Raw genomic sequence first — 11,500 nt, 5'->3', positions numbered from 1 at the left:
TCTTTTCCTCTATCTTAGGACAAAGCATTCTGTCTTTCGCCATTAAGTATAATGTCGACTGCAGGGTTTTCATAGATGCTCTTTATCAACTTGAGGAAGTTTCTCTCTATGTCTAGTTTACTGACACTGTTTTTAAAAAAATCATATTTTGATGTTGAATTTTGTCAAATGATTTTTCTGCATCAACTGATATGATCATGTGGTCTTTCTTCTTTATACTTTTCGTGGGGGATGGTCTGTAGCTTTTCCTTATTTGTACTGTCTGATTTTGGTCTCAGGGTGATGCTGAGCCCATAAAATAAGTTTGGAAGTTTTCCTTTTCTATTTTCTGGAAGAGATTATGTAGAACTAGTGGTATTTCTTCTTTAACTATTTGGTAGAATTATCCAGTAAAACCATCCAGGCCAGGAGATTTCTTTTTCAGAAGATTTTTGCTATAAATTCAATTTCTTTAATAGATGTAGCACCATTCATGTCAGCTAATTCATATTGGATAAGTTGGTATTTCATGGGTTTTGAGGAATGAGTTTATTTCATCTAAGTGGTTGACTTTCCATGTATAGAGTTGTTCATAATATTTCCTTATTATCCTTTTAGTGTATGTGGGGCTTGTAGTGATATCCCCCCATTTCATTCTGGATATTGGTAATTTCTGTAGTTTTTCTTATTTTCTTTTTCTTTTTCTTTCTCTTTTTGGACAGGTTCTTACTCTGTTGCCCAGGCTGGAGTGCAGTGGTGCGATTGTGGGACTCACTGCAGCCTCAATTTCCTGGGCTCAGGTGATCCTCCCACCTCAGCCTGCAGAGTAATTGGGACTATAGGTGTGCACCACCATGCCTGGCTAATTTTTGTGTTTTTGGTATAGGTGGGATTTCGCCACATTACCCAGACTGGTCTCAAACTCCTAGGCTCAAGTGATCTACCCACCTTGGCCTCCCAAAGTCCTCGGATTACAGGCACGAGCCACCACGCCTGACCAGTTTCTCTTATTATTGTAATTTTTTGACATTCTTACTAGAGATGTATCAATCTTTTCAACAAACCTGCAGTTAGTTTCATTGATTTCCCTAATTTTTTCTGTTTAATCATTTATCTTCTTTATAATTTTCTTTCTTCTATTTTGCTTTGAGTCAATTTTGAGTTTATTTTGCTCTTTAATTTTAGTTTCTTATAAAATTTTAGATTATTGATCTAAGAACTTTCTTATTCTTTTTTTTTTTCTGCATCTTGGTGATCATATTTATTGGAAGAGCTTGAGAAGAATGAAAATACCATTTTGCTTAAGAATTTGTGAGTTATCTGCAAATCAACTCATTCCAGGCGTGGAAGAATCCCAGAATTATTTCTTATATCAAAATGTATGCAGGTTTCTCTTTTGAATGTTTTGTACATTTAGAGAGGCCACTATACAAAGTCTCCTGTTTTCCATACAGGACAAATTCTTAGTTTCAGCCAACTCTCAGTGGAGGGGCAACCAGGACAACGCCTTCTCCCCGGACAAAGAGCACTGGAATATTCCGTTTCGTTGATTTATATATCTCTTCATATGTTTCTTCATCAATTTCTATAGTAGTCACAGTTTCTTCCACATCTCCCAAGATCATATTTAAATGTTGATCATAAGCATGTAGTCTGCCTCGAAGCTCTTGGTCATTTCTCATTTTCACATCAATTCGCTCATCTAGGCTGAGCCCGATAAGATCCAGGGGCTCCTCTACAGTGTTGGTAGTTTGTTGCTGGTCTACATCGTCTGCCATGTTTCAAACCCTGCCCTGATTCTTTTCTCATACAAATATTTAATGCTATGAATTTTCCTCTAAGCACTTCTTTAGCTGTATTCTACAAATTTTGTTAGGAAAAAATTTCATTTTTGTTCTGTTCAAAATATTTTCTAATTCCCTTGAAACTCCTTTGATCCATGAGTGATTTAGAAATATGTTGTTTAATTTTCAAGTGTTTGGAGATTTTCCCCTTCCTTTTCATTTGTTGATTTATAGTTCATTATGGTTAAGGGAATATAACCTGGGTGATTTTAATTCTTTTAAATTTGTTGAGGTTTTTTTTTTTTTTTATGACTGAAGACATGGTCTGTCTTGGTGAATGTTCCATGAGCACTTGAAAAGAATGCGTATTCTGATATTGTTGTGGATTGTATTATAAATGCAGTGAGATCCAGCTGTTGATGGTGTGGTTCAACTCTTCTATATCCTTCCTAATTTCTGTCCACTCATTCTATCTATTACTGAGCAAGGAATGTTGTGTCTCCAGCTATAATTGTGGATTTGACAACTTCTCCTTTCAGTTCTATCCACAGTTGTTCCATGTGCTTGGAAGTTCTGTTGTTAACTGCTTGCACATTTAGGATGATCTTTTTGAGGTGAAAATTTATTAATTAGAGTTCTGTCTGGCAGTGAGTGCCAGAATATGTAAACGAACCCAAGTTTTTTTCACACATCAACATCTAGGCAGGCAGCCCAGGATTAGTATGTATGTTGTGCATAGGTCACACTCTGTCCTGTTGCTCTTCAGTGAATGGATACTATTCCTAAATCACCTCATGGCCCAAGATAGCTTGCTGTAGATCCATGTTTGTTTGTTTGTTTGTTTGTTTGTTTGTTTGTTTTAGACGGAGTTTCACTCTTGTGACTCTTGTTGCCCAGGCTGGAGTGCAATGGTATGATCTCGGCTCACTGCAACCTCCGCCTCCAGGGTTCAAGCGATTCTCCTGCCTCAACCTCCCAAGTAGCTGGGATTACAGGCATGCACCACCACGCCTGGCTAATTTTGTTTTTTTTTTTTTTTTCTTTTTTCTTTTTTGAGATGGAGTCTCGCTCTGTCGCCCAGGCAGGAGTGCAGTGGTGCAGTCTTGGCTCACTGCAAGCTCCGCCTCCTAGGTTCACGCCATTCTCTTGCCTCAGCCTCCGGAGTAGCTGGGACTACAGGCGCCTGCCACCACGCCCAGCTAATATTTTTGTAATTTTTAGTAGAGACAGGGTTTCACCGTGTTAGCCAGGATGGTCTCGATCACCTGACTTCGTGATCCACCTGCCTCGGCCTCCCAAAGTGCTGGGATTACAAGTGTGAGCCACTGTGCCAGTCCGGTCCATGTTTTAAATGAATCGCTTCATTCAAAACAGTTTTTTCTATCAATTTGGCTTGTAGCTACTGTCCGCAGCAGCTAACAGAGGTCTGGACAGAAGAACAGCAGGACATCCACCTGTGTGGGTCCCTTTGGGGTAGCCTTGCCATAGGGGTCAGGTTTCAGGCATGGCTTCAATGACACAACCACAATGTGAAAGTTTAAGAGATTTTAGTAGTTGCAGACCCTGAGGGCTACACAGCATGCCTGGAGGTCAGGGAGCACAGGCAGGGACAGAGAGAAAGGGATCCCTTTATTGGGTCCAGGGCATTATTTAAATAGGTTTCCCACAGGGAGTTTTAGTTGGTGGATTTAGAGCAAGCAGGCATGAGTTCCAGGAGCATGCAGAGGTGGTCACTGAAGCGTGTCTGCACAGTCGATACAGGGTGTGGGGGTCAGCAGGGCTAGTGGAGCAGGGAATATCCAGTTGACCCATAGTGAGCTGGTCACCAGGAGGCAGTTGTATAAGGCAGCTATCTGGATTGGCCACACAGGAGAACTGGGATAAAGTATAGAACTGGAAACTGTATTGAGGGTAACTGAGCCCTGCTGCTGGTATGGGAAAGTCCAGTTAATATTCAAAATTAATGCTGAGACAAATAAAATTATAAGCATTCACTATAGTGCTGCTATCACACCTGCACTCCAAGCATCAAAAGAGATCATGGGGACAAAGGACACCTCTCTCTTAAAGGATGTTCCCAGGACATGCACACACTGTTTCCTCTTAAATCTTATTGCTTAAAATTAAGTCACCAAAGGAGGCTGGGAAATCTAGTCTTCATTCCAAGAAGCTATGTGCCCAGTTTTTTTTCTGGGGGACCTACTACAAGAAATAAAGGAAGAAAGAATGAAAATTGGGGAACAACACCAGTCTCTGCCAAAGGCCACTTCATGACCTTCTATGGTGTCTGCATAGTCAGTCCCACTGATGATGTATATAGCTCTGGTTTTCCTCATGCCCATTCTAGAAGTTTGAACAAAGGAGATTATATTCCCATTTGCGGACTCTGTTATATTTCCTCTGAGGTAGGGAGGAGGAATTGTTATATTGCTTAGGATTGTCTTGGCAATGTAGGCTCTTTGTTGGTTCCATATGAACTTCAGTTTTTTCCAATTCTGTGAAGAAAGTCATTGGTAGCTTGATGGGGATGGCATTGAATCTATAAATTACCTTGGGCAGTATGGCCATTTTCATGATATTGATTCTTCCTATCTATGAGCACGGAATGTTCTTGCATTTGTTTGTGACCTTCTTTATTTCATTGAGCAGTGGTTTGCAGTTCTCCTTGAAGAGCTCCTTCACATCCCTTGTAAGTTGGATTCCTAGGTATTTTATTCTCTTTGTAGCAATTGTGAATGGGAGTTCACTCATGATTTGGCTCTCTGTTTTTTTGTTATTGATGTATAGGAATGCTTGTGATTTTTGCACATTGACTTTGTATCCCGAGACTTTGCTGAAGTTGCTTATCAGCTTAAGGAGACTTTGGGCTGAGACGATGGGGTTTTCTAAATATACAATCATGTCATCTGCAAACAGGGACAATTTGACTTCGTCTTTTCCTAATTGAATACCCTTTATTTCGTTCCCTTGCCTGATTGCCCTGGTCAGAATTTCCAACACTATGTTGAATAGGAGTAACGAGAGAGGGCATCCCTGTCTTGTGCCAGTTTTCAAAGGGAATTCTTCCAGTTTTTGCCCATTCAGTATGATATTAGCAGTGGGTTTGTCATAAATAGCTCTTATTATTTTGAGATACATTCCATCAATACCTAGTTTATTGAGATTTTTTAGCATGAAGGCTGTTGAAATTTGTCAAAGGCCTTTTCTGAATCTATTGAGATAATCATGTGGTTTTTGTCTTTGGTTCTGTTTATGTGATGGATTATATTTACTGATTTGCATATGTTGAACCAGCCTTGCATCCCAGGGATGAAGCTGACTTGATCATGGTGGATAAGCTTTTTGATGTGCTACTGGGTTCAGTTTGCCAGTATTTTATTCAGGATGTTTGCATCGATGTTCATCAGGGATATTGGTCTCAAATTCTCTTTTTTGGTTATGTCTCTGTCAGGCTTTGGTATCAGGATGATGCTGGCCTCATAAAATGAGTTAGGGAGAATTCTCTCTTTTTCTATTGATTGGAATAGTTTCAGAAGGAATGGTACCAGCTCCTCTTTGTACCTCTGATAGAATTTGGCTGTGAATCCATCTGGTTGTGGAATTTTTTTGGTTGGTAGGTTATTAATTATTGTCTCAATTTCAGAGCCTGTTATTGGTCTATTCAGAGATTCAACTTCTTCCTGGTTTAATCTTTGGAGGGTGTATGTGTCCAGGAATTAATCCATTTCTTTTAGATGTTCTAGTTTATTTGCATAGAGGTATTTATAGTATTTTCTGATGGTAGTTTGTATTTCTGTGGGGTCGGTGGTGATATCCCCTTTATCATTTTTTAATGCGTCTATTTGATTTTTCTCTCTTTTCTTCTTTTTTAGTCTTGCTAGCAGTCTATTTTGTTGATCTTTTCAAAAAACCAGCTCCTGGATTCATTGATTTTTTGAAGGGTTTTTTTGTGTCTCTATCTCCTTCAGTTCTGCTCTGATCTTAGTTATTTCTTACCTTCTGCTAACTTTTGAATGTGTTTGTTCTTGCTTTTCTAGTTCTTTTACTTGTAATGTTAGGGTGTTTATTTTAGATCTTTCCTCCTTTCTCTTGTGGGCATTTAGTGTTATAAATTTCCCTCTACACACTACTTTAAATGTGTCCCAGAGATTCTGGTACGTTGTGTCTTTGTTCTCATTGGTTTCAAAGAACATCTTTATTTCTGCCTTCATTTTGTTATTTACCCAGTAGTCATTTAGGAGCAGGTTTTTCAGTTTCCATGTACCCGTGCGGTTTTCAGTGAGTTTCTTTATCTTGAGTTTTAATTTGATTGCACTGTGGTCTGAGAGACAGTTTGTTGTGATTTCTGTTCTTTTATGTTTGCTGAGGAGTGCTTTACTTCCAATCATGTGGTCAATTTTGGAATAAGTGTGATGTGGTGCTGAGAAGAATGTATATTCTGTTGATTTGAGGTGGAGAGTTCTGTAGATGTCTATTAGGTCTACTTGGTGCAGAGCTGAGTTCAAGTCCTGGATATCTTTGTTAACCCTCTGTCTTGTTGATCTGTCTAATATGGACAGTAGGGTGTTAAAGTCTCCCATTATTATTGTGTAGGAGTCTAAGTCTCTTTGGAGGTCTCTAAGGACTTGCTTTATGAATCTGGGTACTCCTGTATTGGGTGCATATATATTTAGGATAGTTACCTCTTCTTATTGAGTTGGTCCCTTTACCATTATGTAATGGCCTTCTTTGTCTCTTTTGATCTTTGTTGGTTTAAAGTTTGTTTTATCAGAGACTAGGATCAGAACCCCTGCTTTTTTTTGCTTTCCCTTTGCTTGGTAGATCTTTCTCCATCCCTTTATTTTGAGCCTATCTGTGTCTCTGCACGTGAGATGGGTCTCCTGAATACAGCACACTGATGGGTCTTGACTCTTTATCCTATTTGCCAGTCTGTGTCTCTTAATTGGGGCATTAAGCCCATTTACATTTAAGGTTAATACTGTTATGTGTGAATTTGATCCTGATATGATGTTGTCTGGTTATTTTTCCAGTTAGTTGATGCAGTTTCTTCCTAGCATTGATGGTCTTTACAATTTGGCATGTTTTTGCAGTGGCTGGTACTGGTTGTTCCTTTCCATGTTTAGTGCTTCCTTCAGGAGTTCTTGTAAGGCAGGCCTGGTGGTGACAAAATCTCTCAGCATTTGTGTGTTTGTAAACTATTTTATTTTTCCTTCACTGATAAAGCTTAGTTTGGCAAGATACGAAATTCTGGGTTGAAAATTCTTTTCTTTAAGAATGTTAAATATTGGCCCTCACTTTCTTCTGGCCTGTAGAGTTTCTGCCAGAGAGATCCACTGTTAGTCTGATGGACTTCCCTTTGTGGGTAACCTGACCTTTCTCTTTGGCTACGCTCAACATTTTTTCCTTCATTTTAGCCTTGGTGAATCTGACAATTAGGTGTCTTGGGGTTGCTCTTCCCAAGGAGTATCTTTGTGGCATTCTCTGTATTTCCTGAATTTGAATGTTGGCCTGCTTTGCTAGGTTGCGGAAGTCCTCCTGGATAGTATCCTGAAGAGTATTTTCCAACTTGGTTCCATTCTCCCTGTCACTTTCAGGTACAACGATCAAACGTAGATTTGGTCTTTTCACATAGTCCCATATTTCTTGGAGGCTTTGTTTGTTTCTTTTTACTCTTTTTTCTCTAAAGTTTTCTTGTTGCTTTATTTCATTAATTTGATCTTCAATCACTGGTACCCTTTCTTCCACTTGATTAAATTGGCTACTGAAGCTTGTGCATTCGTCACGTAGTTCTTGTGCCATGGTTTTCAGCTCCATCAGGTCATTTAAGGTCTTCTCTACACTGTTTATTCTAGTTAGCCATTCGTGTAATCTTTTTTCAAGGTTTTAAGCTTCCTTGCGATGGGTTCAAACATCCTCCTTTAGCTCAAAGAAGTTTGTTATTACCGACCTTCTGAAGCCTGTCAACTTGTCAAAGTCATTCTCCATCCAGCTTCGTTCCGTTGCTGGTGAGGAGCTGCGATCCTTTGGAGGAGAAGAAGCGTTCCAGTTTTTAGCATTTTCAGCTTTTCTGCTCTGGTTTCTCCTCATCTTTGTGGTTTTATCTACCTTTGGTCTTTGATGTTGGTGACCTACAGATGGGATTTTGGTATGGATGTCCTTTTTGTTGATGTTGATGCTATTCCTTTCTGTTTGTTAGTTTTCCTTCTAACAGTCAGGTCCCTCAGCTGCAGGTCTGTTGGAGTTTGCTGGAGGTCCACTCCAGACCCTGTTTGCCTGATCAGAACAGCAAATATTGCTGCCTGATCCTTCTTCTGGTAGCTTCATCCCAAAGGGGCACCTGCCTGTATGAGGTGTCAGTCGGTCCCTATTGGGAAGTGTCTCCCAGTTAGGCTACACAGGGGTCAGGGACCCACTTGAGGAAGCACTCTGTCAGTTCTCAGAGCTCAAATGGTGTGCTGGGAGAACCACTGCTCTTTTTGCAGCTGTCAGACGGGAGGTTTAAGTCTGCAGAAGTTTCTGCTGCCTTTTGTTCAGCTATGCCCTGCCCCCTGACCCCTGGAGGTGGAGTCAACAGAAGTAGCAGGCTTTGCTGAGCTGTGGTGGGTTCCACCCAGTTCAAGCTTCCCTGGCTGCTTTGTTTACCTACTCAAGCCTCAGCAATGGCACATGTCCCTCCCCCTGCCAGGCTGCTGCCTTGCAGGTTGATCTCAGACTGCTGTGCTAGCAGTGAGCAAGGCTCTGTGGGCTTGGAACCCTCCTAGCCAAGCATGGGATATCATCTCCTGGTGTGCTGTTTGCTAAGACTGTTGGAAAAGCACAGTATTTAGGTGGGAATGTTCCATTTTTCCAGGCATGGTCTGTCAAAGCTTCCCTTGGCTAGGAAAGGAAAATTCCCCAATCCCTTGCGCTTCCCCGGTGAGGCAATGCCCCACCCTGCTTTGGCTCACAGAGGGCTGCACCCACTGTCCAACCAGTCCCAATGAGATGAACCAGGTACCTCAGTTGGAAAAGCAGAAATCACACATCTTCTGTGATGATCACACTGGCAACTGCAGACCGGAGCTGTTCCTATCTGGCCATCTTGGAACGCACCGACATTCTTGATTTTTTGATCTTCTGTGTCAAGTTGAGAATTGGCCAATCAAATACTAATAAAACTCTGGTGAGATTTTGATTTGGATTGCACTGAATTTATGCATAAATTTGGAGGGAGATGCCATCTTTACAAAATGGAGTCCTCCCATCTATGAACATGGTATGTGTCTTTTTATTTAATTTAGGTATTCATTAATGTTTTTCAATAAAGTTTTATGATTTTTTTTTTTTTTTTTTGAGGCGGAGTCTCGCTCTGTGGTCCAGGCTGGAGTGCAGTGGCCAGATCTCGGCTCACTGCAAGCTCCGCCTCCCGGGTTTACGCCATTCTCCTGCCTCAGCCTCCCGAGTAGCTGGGACTACAGGCGCCCGCCACCGCGCCCAGCTAGTTTTTTTGTATTTTTTAGTAGAGACGGGGTTTCACTGTGTTAGCCAGGATGGTCTCGATCTCCTGACCTCGTGATCCGCCCGTCTCGGCCTCCCAAAGTGCTGGGATTACAGGCTTGAGCCACCGCGCCCGGCCTAGTTTTATGATTTTCTTTACCAGTCTTGAGTATCTAGATTTATTTCTAAGTATCTTACAGTGTTGTTGCTACTGTAAATTAAAAAAAAAAATTTCCTTAAAAAAAGCCAGCAAGGCATTTACTTTTTGTCATATAGAGCTGTTCAAAGGTAAGTATCCAGGATTGGTTGGGCATATTCAATTATGTTGTTGAGGGTCCAGCCTCCTTTGTCTTTTGTATCATTTCCAACCTGTGGCTATTACCTGCTTAGCCACAAGATGGCTCTTCCAGTGCCAGGTATGGAGTCCTGATTCCTGGGAGAAGGCGAGGAAGCAGAGAGCAGAAATTAGGGAACCAACCAATTCTTTCTGTTCCCAGTGAATTCTCTTGACTTCTCATTGGCTGAGAGTGTGGGTTGTTGCAGTCCTCAGTTGCAAGGAAGGCTGGCAGTAGCGACTTAAAAACAAAACAAAACTGGATTTCTGTTAGTAAGGAAGAGAGAATGATGATTGGATTGACCATGAGTGGCCTCTTTGTCTCTAGCAATACTCTTGAATAGAGCCATACTAATTTGTTTTTTTTCCCCATCCTTTTACTATCTTTCTGTATCTTTGGTTTAGTTGTATTTCATGTAAATAGCATATGGATGAGTTTTATAAAAATACAGTCTATGTTTCAAATGGACTATTTTATCCATTTATATTTATTGCACTTACTCATAAACTTAATTTATAATCATCTTTTTTTTTTTTTTTTGCTTTCTATTTATTTGTGTCACTTTAAAAAATATAGTCATGCAGATCATTTAAGGGCTCAGTTGAAGGTAAATTTTTCCAGGCAGAATTTGCATTTGTTTCTGACAGGTGTCAGGGGTCACTACCATCTGGAGGACCTTTAAATTATTTTCTCAGGGTTTTGGGGTTTATCCAAGGAGTGGGAATTCCATCCCTAAGTCCATGTTAGGGCCGGCTTGTATTCATGAATCTTCATCTGACTCCTATCACCAAGAGTTTACTTGTCATCCCCCTCTATGGAGTGGATTTTTTCCCAATTCTTCTCTGAAAGTGAAAATGTATGCTGGGTCCTTCACTATAACTCTCCAGCTTAAGTGGCTCTAGGCTTCATTTATTGTCTTTCACATAGTTATTAAGTGCAGTTTTGGGTTGCAAGAGGTTGGCAGATGCCCTTAGGGCAGTGTGCAGGAAAGAGTTAACACAGAGAGTCACCCTTTACAAGGTTTTGCTACACTTGGTTGTCTTCTAGGAATTGGGCTTCTGGAATGTTCCTATGCTGATAAGGTGGTTTTGTGTGCCTGTGTACTAAATTTCACTCTATCAGCTTGCCTAGACTGTACAATGTGATTTCAGGTGGACACCTGCTTTTCCTCTGGGAGTCTGGAATTGCAGTAGCTGTGCAGGCGGAGGGAGTGCCTATGTGGCCAGCTGTCAATAAAAACCCTGGTCTTTGAGTCTTAGGTGGGCTTCCCTGGGGCAGAAACACTGCTGTATTACTGTGTAGCCTCTCACTGTGGGAGGATATAGGAAGCCTGTGCCCGGATTCTTCCAGAGTCCACCTAATGTGTTCTTTCCCCACCTTGTGTGTCCTTTTACTATAATATAACTTAGCCATGAACACAACTACATGCTGAGCCCTGTAGGTCCTTCAAGTGGAACACTGAGTATGTGGGTGGTTGTGGGACTAACACAGGCAGATACTGGCTTCCACTCTGAATTCTTGCCCCTACTTCTTCTATAGGCTTTGATGGCCTCCATCTTTTTCTTGGTTCATAGTCATGAATTTAAAAATACATGATTCATATTTTATATAGCAGTTTTAGGATTTTTTATGGATAATTTGTAAGGTTTCTATTTTGTCATATTGTTGGATGTCCTTTCTTTATTGTTGGATGTCCTATCAATGTTATGTTGTCTACTTAATCTTTTCAAACAGTCACAATAAAAAAAAAATCGAATTCTTAAATTGCCAGGCATTCACCTTCTTAAATGTTAGCGGTAGGGAGTGGGCTCAGAGTCTCAGCCCCGTTCATCCTTTATTCCTAGGCTTTTGAACCTACAGCCACAGGACCAGCCTCAAAGAGGTTCTAGCTCCAGGGCCAGCAGCTCTAGCCTGAGGCAGGAGGTT

At 40.9% G+C, this 11,500-nt stretch overlaps 1 pseudogene; it reads right to left on the bottom strand.

Moving 5' to 3' along the window:
* Positions 1–1,338: 1,338 nt before the first annotated feature.
* On the bottom strand, positions 1,339–1,765 carry LOC103227227 (U6 snRNA-associated Sm-like protein LSm3 pseudogene; annotated as a pseudogene).
* Positions 1,766–11,500: the final 9,735 nt, after the last annotated feature.

This window comes from Chlorocebus sabaeus, chromosome 21, assembly GCF_047675955.1.
Source record: "Chlorocebus sabaeus isolate Y175 chromosome 21, mChlSab1.0.hap1, whole genome shotgun sequence".
In the NCBI taxonomy this organism is placed as follows: Eukaryota; Metazoa; Chordata; class Mammalia; order Primates; family Cercopithecidae; genus Chlorocebus; species Chlorocebus sabaeus.
This window is presented reverse-complemented; position numbering and strand designations above follow the sequence as displayed.